Genomic DNA, 12,360 nt, shown 5'->3' with positions numbered 1-12,360 from the left:
TGGAGGTTTTTAAGAAGGGCCTAAAGACTTTTTTATTTCAAAAGGCCTTTTAACAGTCATGGTTTTAAATTTTTTGTTACGGTGTTTTATTGCGATTGTTAATTTCTGGAACTGTTTTTAACCCCTTGTTGTTGTAGCACTTTGAGATTTCCCTGAAATGTAAAGTGCATTATAAATAAAATTTATTATTATTATTATTATTAAAAAATGTTCAGTAAATATTTGATTTAATTTATTTGAATCACGAACGAATTAGCACGTTCTTTTCTATTAAGATGACTATTTTGTTGAGGACTGAATAAAGATTTTATCAAATTTTACTCTCTGTTTTGAATGTTCTACCTCAGATTTGTGAAGTCATCCACTGTTTGATACCAGGCTGCTGTTTAATATCAAGTGTTTATCATGTTGTGACCATAAATAAAAGTTTAAAAGCACAATTAACCATCTGGTTTCTTCAGCTGTCACTCAGGAGCAAAAATCAGCCTTTAAACCTATAATGATTTGACATTTAAAGTGAAGTTTTTAACATTTTGGCCTTGTCGCCCTGCCCTAACTCATACACTGCTGTTAAACTCAATATAAACTACTAAAACAACAGAAAAGAGTAGCCTACACATAAAGAAAGGTAGCAAGTAAACGATCCCGGACCGAACTCAAGTTTCACTTTCACTTACGGCCGAGCTGACACACAGGCGCACCGCTAAAGGGAGAGGTGAACATGGATAATCCATGGAGGAAACTAATCACAGTATAAGACACACTTCAGAGAGTTATTTTAATCTGTGATGATAGATACTTTTTTGTACCTGCGCAAATGAAAGGAGGATGTGATGTACAGTTGTTTGAGCAAGACAGAACCATAGGTTCTTCCTCCAACCTCTTTAACTTGTCTCTCAATCTTGCAGCCACGACTGACGATAATATGACAGGCAGCCAGACGTCAAAAGTCTGCAGCTAACGTAAACGTAACTATATTAATGTCAGAGTATCGCATTGTTAAATACAAAAAAATCATCCAAATACAGGCTAATTGGGCGTTTTAGGTGACTGTGCATGACAATTTCCCCACCAGCCTTAAACGCATCATTGGCAAATTTAATACCTACAGCAGATTTACGGTTAATTTAAGACAATTTAAGACCTTAATTTAAAGTCTTAATTGAGACTCTTTAAGGAGCTGCAGGAACCTTGAGACTTATTCTCTTCAGACTGACTGGTAGGGAAATTCAGCTATTTACAGTTTATTTCTGCTGACACACGTTTTCCTTTTTTAAGAACTCTACACACTGCATTCAAAATGCCTAAACACATCTCAAATGCCTAAACACATCTCAAAATGAAGTATTAGCATCAAATGGTAAATACTTTTTTCATATTAGTACATTTTTGGATATCATGCACACACTGCTGTTCTAAATCTAAAGCTTCTTGGTCTTTCATAGGCTTATACATTTCCATACAATGTCCTAGAGTGAAAATAGCTGAGAGGGGTTGAAAAGTACACTGTAAACACGAATGCAATGTTGAAACAGAAAATAGCACAGTGTTGTTTACAGCATACAAGAAAAGAAATCGTCTCAGGTTACGTATGTAACCCTTGTTCCCCGAGAAGGGGAACGAGACACTGCATCGGAATCGCCTCTGGGCGTTATGAATGAAACTACTTCAATTCTATTGGTGTTGCTAGAACAGTAGCGTGTGACGGCGTAACTGACTCGCATGTACTCGCCCACTGAAAATTTGCTTACTGTATAAATAGCGGTGTCCTCACTGCTCAGCATCCAACCACCCCTTCAGCAGACACCTGAACTGTCCTGACCCCGTACTGGGACGTCCAGCACAGTCAGTGTAAAAAATGTTTTCCGCAACAACTGGTAGTCTATGGTAGACACCAGTCTCTTTCTTTACAGATCGAACCTGCAAGCACAGATCCTGAGAAGGAGGCCGTTGTGCAAATCTCCTCGACGTTCATCCCGCTGAAGAGGGCCGTTGACAGGGCGCACAGCTCACTCACCCTCTTGGCAGAGGTGAGAGCCAGTAACAAGGCTGTCTTGAGAGATAGCATCTTCAAGGAGGACTGTTCTAGGGGCTCGTAGGGGTTTGACCTCAGAGCCTCTAGTACCAGTGGCAGGTCCCACTGGGGTGCGGAGACACGAAGCACCGGTCGGTGTCTCCTCACACCCTGCAGAAAACACTTCACAAGGGGGTGGGTAAAGACAGGTCTGTCGCCAAACCCCTCATGACAAGATGAGATAGCTGTCGCATACACCTTAATGGTTGAGTGTGACAGTCTCTTCTCTATTAGGCCCTGTAAGAAGGAAAGGATGGATCCCACTGAGCAGGTTATGGGATTCATTTCCTTCTCGATGCACCAGCGCTGAAAGCCCAGCCACTTAGCTTTGTAGCAGGAAGTGGTGGTGCCTGCCCTGGATGGTATGTACCTGCGGACATGGCTGAGCAGGGAGAGCAATAATTTTTTTCAAAAGGGGCCATTTTATTAACTGATTATAATCAAACACACAAGTTACAATTAACACTCCAGGTTTTATAAATGTTATTTATTTAATTTCATGATGTTGAAGATGGTCGACAACAATTTTAAACAAGTTTAAATTTCTTGGTACAGTACATCGGGCCTTGTGAAGTTATAAATGCCATTTCTCTATTTTCTGCCATTTTAAAGACAAAATGAGTAATCAACTAATAGAGAAAATAGTCCAATCAAAATTAGAACCACACAACTTCTGGTAATACTTAAACCAAACCAATTAAACATCCTGTGAAAGGACAAAAGAGGAGAACAGGAAAGGTAAGATGGACAGCAGCAGAGGAACCAAGAGGGGAACAAGGTGAAGGTGACGAAGCCCGTAATCTTTACAGTACATGTAAAAATTGCAAAAATAAATTTTCACCGTCACTTTGGATATTCCCCCATCCGGTGACACGCATTTATCAATATAAAATGAATCAATAACTGTTCCTAATTAATTTTAGTAATTTTATTACAGAAATTGCAAAGAGTTGTCTGTTTCCAGCTTCACTGATGAGGATTTACATGATGATGAACTGTTGTTATTTTTGGCTTTTAGACTGTTGGTCCAAATCTTTTAGAGTACATCGGGCTGTGGACGTTTTAAAAAGACATATTTCTCTATTTTCTGCCATTTTAAACAAACAGACAAAATGAAATATTTGACTCCAGGAGATTATTTTTGCTTATTTTAAGTAAATGTGACCAATTTGTGCTAAAAATGTGACCACAAGACAGAGAGAAAGGGATTTTCACTCCATCCCGGTGAATTAAATCATCACTAAACTTTCTATGAAAGGACAGAGAAGGAGACGAGAACAGGGACGATGGACAGCAGCAGAGGAACCGAGAGGGGAACCAGGCGAGCGGCTCCAGAGCCCGGCTGATTGGTGCTGATCTGGCTGTTGATCCAGGACTGATACTGGGACACTCGGGTGTAGACTCCTGGGACATTAGGCAGGGCACAGCCTTGATCTGATCCAAAACTCACCACTCCAGCCTGGACCCAGACAGAGCCGTTTTTGGTCACCAGCGGGCCGCCTGAATCCCCCTGCAGACATCAGACAGGTCGGTTATACTTCATACTTCTGCTCTCAGAGGGAAATACTGTCCTTTTTATTCACCAGAGTCAGATCTAATGATTAGTGCAGATTTAAACATGTGTGTTATCAGTTGATGGAGGAGTGTTTTGCAGACAGACTCACATAGCAGGAGTCCTTTCCTCCCTGAGTCACACCAGCACAGATCATGTTGTCTGTGATTTTACCACGGTAGGTAACATTACAATCACTGTTGGACACGATGGGAACGCTCACCTCCTACAGCTTCTCTGGGAAAGGAAGTGGAGCTGAAAAAGAAGAAGGAGATATTAATGTTGGGTCTGTATTTTGTCTTTGTGTCAACAGTGTGTGTCTCACAGCCTGATCTTGTGGTCAAGCAGTCCTTCCCTCTTTCCTCTGTGTTAAGGTTTGTCCAGATAAGATATACAAGACAAAGGGATTTGGCCCCACATAAACCGTCCTGCAGCCCAAAATGCTCTCTAGAGCACCACATTTGGACAACAAATGTACCATTTCCTCCTGTTTGACAGAAACTACAGCGAGCAGCTGTTTTAGGAAATAACTGAACCTTTTTAAACATGAAACTATATATCTGTGAAGATTTACGTCTTCAGGAGGAACCAATGGGCTCGGAGCTGAGAGCAACAGACAGGAAGTCAGACAGTGTTGAGAGACGGACTGACATGTTGCTGGTTTGAGTCTTTTCATGGAATTTGTTGACAGTAAGAAAAATACAAAACATCAAGGCCTTTTCCTTTAAAGGTTCAGTGTGTAATATTTCTGAGGGTCTGTTGACAAAAATGCAATATAAGATCCATATCTATGTTTTCTGTGGTGTGTAAAGACCTTACATAATGAACCGTTATGTTTTTTATTACCTTAGAATGAGACATTTATATTTACATCACCGCGGGCACCCCCTTCCATGGACGTCGCCAACTTGCATCGTCATGTTTCTACAGTAGCTGAAAACGGACAAACAGGCTACAGATTGCGTTTCGTCACTACGTTCTTCTTCTTCTTCTGGTGGAATTCAGGCAGTGCAGAGATCACTGTGTTGAACACGTTCGTTAGAAGAAGAAGAAGTAGTAATAATATACTGCAGCGGTCTGCAAATACGTTTTACAGCAGAGCAATATTTTCAACCATTAGATGGTGGATGAGAATATAAGCCATGATATTGACTTGACAATTTTTTTGTCTCTCTTCAACAAATGAATTCTGCAGCAAATGTTTCTCAGATCACGGCGTGTGCTGCACTGTTTGTGTTTCGGTGTTTGATCTGCATTTTCCATGTTATCTGTCAGTGGCCAAGTCACAATAATGGTTTTACTGAATAATTACATAATAATAAGTACATATAATTTCTTAATAAATATACCTAAAGAAACCTCATTTCTTGACTGGCTACTCTCTGCTGTCTCAGAAGAGACACCTTTTGTGCTGTGTCAGACACCGTAGCTGTCGTACGCTCTTCGAAAGGTTAGGGGGCAGTGGTAGACTGGACAGATGGTTGCAATTCACAACCCTCACCACTAGATACCACTAAATCTTACACACTGAGCCTTTAAACATTATTATAAATGGCCCTTAAGTGTAAAGGTCAGCCTTGTTGACTTTGACCTGAGGCAACCAAAAATCAGTGGACAGGCTCAGTGGTTTCTATTTCATGCAGCCCTGGTTCCTGCTGTAAAAATCCCATTCATCTTTCACATAGACGATGTTTGGCGAGTTTGTGGATGGATGGATGGACATGAAACTCTCCTGTTTAAATCATCTGTACAAAAGATGAATAACTGTAAGAAAATATCCATACGTCCATTTTCTGCCTCTGATCTACAGCAGGGTCTCAGGGCAGCAGGCTCAGCAAGTTCTGTGATCCATTACTGAAGTAAAAGTCCTGCATATAACATTTTACTTCACTAAAATCACAGAAGTATAGTGAGAAAGTTCCAAAAGTGATTTAGCATTTTTCTGGTTTACTTGGACTTTTAATTACGTCATCTTGTCACCCATGAATGTGTGGTGTCTTGTGGTGTCGTCGTTTGCAAAACACAACAATACAAACTGAATTAATCCAGACAATCATTCACTATTAACAAAACATTTTAAAATGACTGTCAAATAAATTTAAATTCTCACTCCAAGTTTGGATGTTCCCCCATCCGGTGACCCAGCAGATCGTCCCGTTGTTAAAGACGCTGCCGTCCACCGCCAGACACACGGGTCTGATGTAGTCGGTGAAGGTAACAGGTGAGGACAGCTTCAGCAAGGCTATGTCGTTATTGTTCGTGGTGGTGTTATAGTTGGGATGCTGGATGATCTGGGACACAGTCCGGGACATCCCGTTTGTATTCGACAAGTCTAGGGTGTCAAGACCGAGGTGAACGGTGAGACCGGGTGCGGCGCTGAGAAGCAGAAAAGACAACATGTTTAAATATGTGACAGATACTGGTGCTGTCTGTGTGTGAATTTTAAACAAAACTGTGTTTAAATAAGTGACGTATACTGTGCGAGACAAGAGATGTAGTTCATCGAGCGGTTTCACACTAAACTAAATGTTACTGTTTTACTACAAACTGCGATTTTCTTGACTTAAATTATTTTATTTACAAACATCATGTGTGTAATTCAGGACACAATTCAAACAGAATGAAAAACATGGTTCTTGACTACCACAGGCTGCATATTTTTCTGAAATAAGGTCCCAGTGGGCAGAATAGAGGGACTTGGCTCCCTCTGAGCAGCAGCCTCTTCACTTGTCTTATTGTGCTTATTTTGTTTTTTATTGCTGAAAAAAAAAATCCTCTTGTGGAAAAAGAAAGAAAAAATGGTTTTAATGTGGTTTACTGCGGCACCCTGATTGCAATTTTTCTTTGTTGCTATACAAGTTCACTGTGATTGTACAGGTGAAGTCATGTGACAGGATTAGAGCTCACCTCTCAAAACAGCTAGCAGCAGTCAGGACCCACTGGTTGTTGATCAGGGAGCCTCCACAGAAATGAAATCCGTTCATCTGCAGACTGGCCTGCCAGGGCCACGATCCTACAGGAGCATCCGCCCCTCCTACAATCCTGGTGTTGTGCGGCGCAGTGCCACAAACTGGAGGGAAACAGAATTTCATGTACATGTTGCATAGGTATAGTTTACATTAAGGGCCCCGAGGCTCTGGAACAGCCCGAGGAAATCAGGTCTCTTCATAAAACATCTTAAAACTTTTATAGGAGAGCCTTTCCTGATTTAACTTGAATTTATATTATTAATATTTTTGTTTTACCTGTATTTTAATTCCTTAAAATATATTTTTCTTGTTTTTATCTGTTTCTTCTTGTTTTATGTGTTTGATGGTTTTTACAACTTGTGTATTTTCTGCTCTTGTAAAGACACTTTGTAACATGGACTTTGAAAAGGCTCAATAAATAAAGATCATTATTATTAAAAAGATAAAATGCTGACACCTGCTGCTAACATTTAGCATGTTGCTTGCTGCTGGAAGCACAGCAGAAGCTGATGTAAGATTCAGAGGTTTTCTGTTGAAGTTCCGGACAGGAAGTTAGATAAAAGTCAGAAGATCACCAAAGTTACTAGGACACATCCTGAGGAAGGTCTGAACCACACATCATCACAATTTAACCCACTTCAGTGGAAAGACAGTATTTGACTCTTATGGAGCTTCAAAAGTGCAACTAAAAGCTGCTTTTCAAACCTGGACTGGATTCATTTTGAGGGTTCAAAAGTTTTGAACTCAGAAGAAAACAGTAATCCAATGAACAAAAGAAAGAATGAGGATAGAACTCACCATCCGACTGGGCCTTGCTTCCTGCAGGAGAGACACAAATAACAATACATTTAGTCACAGGAAACTGTCTGCTTGTTTGAGTGATGATAATCTTCATGAATCTAAGATGGTTTTGACCGACATATTTACATTTCTGAGAACAAAAGCGACTGATTCCTCCTGTGTTCCTGAGGCCCCATCTGCATCTTTTAAATGCAGAACTTTTGCTCCGTTTCCACCTCCCGTCCAGACTAAAACAGAGAAGTATGAAAACGCTGCTGACCCATTTTCATTTTTAAACTCCGGGGTAGAGTTTTAGTGTGGACAGGCGAAAACAGAGGACTGTAAAAACGATGATACAGATGCTCACATTTGGCTTCCTGATTGGCTCTAATCAGTCATGCAAAGCAGAAACACGATGCTACTGACAGAGTTCTAGTTTTGTTGTTTTTATTCAAATATATTGTACTGTGTAAATAACACTTACACACTTGTACTGTTTATGTCGCCGTTTACTTTGCGATGACTTCCAGTCTGTTTTCCGCCACAGTCGCTTTGTACTCCCGTGTTACTTTCTGTAACAGTTCCACCTCATTGTTGGTCCATGCAAACAAATCTCTGCTGTGGTTCTTCATCTGCATTACTTTCTTCTTTTGTCAAATCTTCTTCAACTGCAGATTAGACCATCTGCTTCACATTTACTCCAGCATGCGCATGCCCAGTGTACGTAAACAGTCACCAGATGTGCATTTTCAGTCGTTTTAATAATGACCGATGATCACATCTGAGACGCAAAAATTTAGTCTCCTGTCAGCACACAGAGTCAAACTGCCAGTTCTTCTTTTCAAGTGAAGAAACCCCTACAAATGGTTCAGAATGCAGCAGCACGTCTGGTTTTTGATCAGCCCAAAAGGACTCATGTCCCTCCATTACTCAGCGACCTCCACTGGGTCCCTGTGGCCCCCCCCCCGAATCATGTTTAAATCACTAATGCTGCACACAGAGTGACTGCTGGGTCTGCACCATCTACCTAAACTCCATAATACAAGCCTACGTTCCTTCTGGGCCACTGAGCTCCTCCAACGAACGCCGCCTGGCTCTGCGATCCCTACACACAAAGCAATCTCAGTCCCTGTTCTCATCTGTGACACCATGATGGTGGAACAAGCTACCACATGCCGGCAGAGCAGGGCTTCCCTCTCTAACTTCAAGAAGCTCCTGAAAACACCCCTAAAATGCAAATCCAGACCGGGACAGCTAGATGGCTGCCCCAGACAGCAGGAGGTGACCAACTATCCGCTGATGTTGGAGGAGATGTCAGTAGGTAAGTAAAGCCTTCAATTTTGTATCAATCCGTGCAAAAACTTAAGAAAAATGCGGAGAAGCAGCAAACAACAAATGCCAGCGTCCTCTCCTGCTCCTTGTCCTCCAGAAAGACAGAGACATCCTAATAATGTTATGGATGTAATATCATCCCTGCTGGGTCAGCATTCATGCAGGCATGATTTAGTCTTCCCTCTTTTGTCATGTTCAAAGGGAGAGAACAGAAGATTTGGTCAAAAAGAAATTGTTAAAGTTACTGACTGGTGTTGCATGTTTTTGAGTCATTTTATAAGCAGTCGCTTGTTTTATCTTAAATAAATAAGTAAGAACGTAAAAGTAAGTGCCAATAAAATCACTTTATTTTATTTAACATTTCTTGTTGCAAGCTGTTTTTTAAAACCTTTTTAACAAATGCTTTTTAAAAGGTGAGGGTCCAGGCTGGCTGGGATGTTGTTATTTATGTGCTGAAGAACCAGTTTCTCAAAGCATGTATGGGGGTAAATTGATGTCAACATCATGGTAAAGACAGACCAGGAGTCAAAAATACATACAAGAATTTGTGAACACGATCCACAAATAGATTCTATATCTACAAACAAACTCTTCATTGTCCACAAATAGAAATCAGTGACTTGTACTTACCAGAATTTGAATGAATACAAAATGATTTGTCTGTGTGTGAGGGTCATATTCAATTTGTAGATTGTTTTCAGAATTTTTACTACGACCATGTAAACTGCTCTCGCTATCCCATGTGGTCTGGATTGCAGCACGCTGAGCGCAAAGAGAGACAATATAAGAAAGACAAACAGCTCTTTGAAAAGTCCTGAATAGAATTCTATGGGGAAAGCCCGTAACACTAAAGATAGCGGTTGTATGCACATTTCCTGCCCCTCCTGCACGCAAGTCAATCGTGTTCTTTTAAACAACCGAGAGGTGAACCATATTATGCCAATTTTATAGTGACTACAAAGAAGCACTCTGGATAGAGCCATATATGAAATCTATGTCGTGAAATCTTGAGCATGCGCATTAGAAGTATAACCTGCAGGAAAAAACACTTTTTAAACCATATTTTAGGGCAAAGTCATCATACTTTTTTTTTTACTGGTTACTGATTATATACATGCAGATTTTATGACCTGTGAAAGTGCAGTTACAGATCTCTCCCCATTGATTTAGGTAGGGGCCTGATCATGTTACTCCGAAATAACTGCTGCTGACTTGAAACCAGTTTCTCCCGCAGACTCTCTTGTACTGTGTAATTACAAATAATTGTTGTCTATTTATTGCTTAGTTGTTAGTGTGCGTAGTTTTTGAGGTTTATTAGAGCCGTCTTGTAAGGTTATGGTAGATTTCTGCCAATAGAGAGCGCTCTTTACAAATGTTTCAGCTCTTATTTTGAAAGGCTTATTGAGGCATTACTTTACCAAAGAGAGTGTGAATGTGATCTACATTTATCGTAAAGACACTTTAAAAAATTTAAATGCAAAGCCTGCCCTTCAACAATCTTGTTGTTGAGTGTAGGCTGACCACACAGTGAGGAGAGGGACAGTAAAGACAAAGCGAGCATGCGGGGATGAAAGGAACAAAACGTTTATGTCCCAAAAACCTGTTCAAAATGAGAGACAGACAGGAAGTTAAAAAAAGTGAGCGTAAATCTTTGACTTACCATCTAGTTGTGACTGAGTCTCTGAAAATAACAAAAATAAACAGAAAACACTTTTGAAACAACAACTTTGTATTTATATGTAAATGGCTCAGGCTACATTGACATGTATTTACATGGGTGGATTTTTGATTAGTGACACTTTAAACCTGGTCTTTCTTTTGTTGTTGTTGTTCATTTGCCCATCTCTAGTTTTCAGCAATAAATTTGATTTATTCTTGAACCCATCGCTCCTGTGCCTTGATTTTTCATCCCCAAATTCATTTTTATTTGTTAGTCCCATATCCCCTAGATGCCAGGGATATAACACAACTGAACTTACTGACAAATTTCAGCTCTGGATCAACTTAAATTTAATATCATTACTTTATTATTATTACTAATATTTACTTAATATGATAAAGTAACTTATGAACTTGCATGTTCTGCAAGTGGAAGATTTTGTGTCTGTTTCATGCTGGCTTGTCACTCAGAAGAGCAAATTGCAGACAGATTATTTAGGTAAAGCTTCATAAATTTTCCATAAAGTTTTGTACTTTTCATTGCACCAGCTTTGTAAAAAGTTTAAATAAATTCAGGTTTTCCACTAGTATGTGATACTTTTTCCTCTAACAACTACCAGACAGCAGTCATCAGATCTCAAACATGATTAGTTCAGGTGTGCACAGTGAGGAGGGTTCTTACCTTGTGTCAGGAGAGTCAGCAGAGCTGCCACACAGATCACTTTGTAGAAAGCCATAACTGTAAATGCATATCATCAGATCTGCACCACCATAAATACCCTTCTTCTCCCCTCCCTCTCACCTTCTGTCTACCTCCAACACAAACACAACTGTCCAATGACACACCTGACCTTACATGAATTGAGTTTAATTGGACAGGGACTCACTTGTTATCTGCCACTAAACTGTCTGTGAAGGTTCTCAGTCATCCAGGTCAAAGTTATCCAAGGAAGGTTATAATCAAGGGCAACTGGACCTGGTTCAAGAGACTGGAAGACGTTTCATCCCTCATCCAAGAGACTCAGGGTTCTTGCAACATTTTTGAAGTCAAATTTAATGCTTTTTAAGACTTTTTAAAGACCTCAACAAATGTAAATTTAAGACCCCAACATTTTGAAACTATTTCTTTAACAGAAAAAAATACACCTTATCTCTTTTATAGGCACTGCCATATTTGGCAGTTTTATTTTCACCCCAGGTGAATGATTGTTTACACCTGTCATTAAAATGCACTTTGGGTGATCAGATGGCTACATGAAAGTACATGTGTGAATCCAACAGAAACATATTGAGGACAGATTGTGATCAGATCAGTAAAACCACCTCAAGGACACCATGGCCACATGAATGCATCGTTGTCCATCCACATACAACAACTACTTGGGTGGAAATATGTAACAATCTTCTGCAAATAAAATCCAAAAGTCTGACAGCGCAGACAGGCGCCTAGACAGTCTGTCCATTCAGTGTTGTGCACTGTGCTCAAACAGTGCCGATTATTGATCATGCTCATGTTTTTGGTGAACTGATGATGCTCATTTATGAAGGTGAACTAGGGCTGGGCAATGAAACAATAGTGATAATTATTGTGATCAATAACAACATAAAAAAGTGCCTACCTCTACCACTGCCTACCTCAGTGAACTCCTCACCCCACTCACCACCTTAAGAAACCTCCGCTCCTCCACCTCTACCCACTGCCTGCACCAACCAAGGACTAAACTCTCCACCATGGGAGACAGGGCCTTCCAGGCAGTCGCCCCACGGCTCTGGAATGCCCTCCCAGAGCCCCTAAGGGCCCCACAAACTCTGGAGGTTTTTAAGAAGGGCCTAAAGACTTTTTTATTTCAAAAGGCCTTTTAACAGTCATGGTTTTAAATTTTTTGTTACGGTGTTTTATTGCGATTGTTAATTTCTGGAACTGTTTTTAACCCCTTGTTGTTGTAGCACTTTGAGATTTCCCTGAAATGTAAAGTGCATTATAAATAAAATTT

General features: G+C 40.3%; 1 pseudogene; it reads right to left on the bottom strand.

Annotated features, from left to right (window-relative positions):
* Positions 1–3,227: 3,227 nt before the first annotated feature.
* LOC123966428 lies at positions 3,228–11,103 on the bottom strand (annotated as a pseudogene).
* Between the last annotated feature and the right edge of the window lie 1,257 nt (positions 11,104–12,360).

The sequence above is a fragment of the Micropterus dolomieu genome, unplaced genomic scaffold, assembly GCF_021292245.1.
Source record: "Micropterus dolomieu isolate WLL.071019.BEF.003 ecotype Adirondacks unplaced genomic scaffold, ASM2129224v1 contig_13416, whole genome shotgun sequence".
Taxonomy (NCBI): Eukaryota; Metazoa; Chordata; class Actinopteri; order Centrarchiformes; family Centrarchidae; genus Micropterus; species Micropterus dolomieu.
The sequence above is the reverse complement of the archived record's forward strand: the minus strand, read 5'-3'. Positions and strand labels throughout refer to the sequence as shown.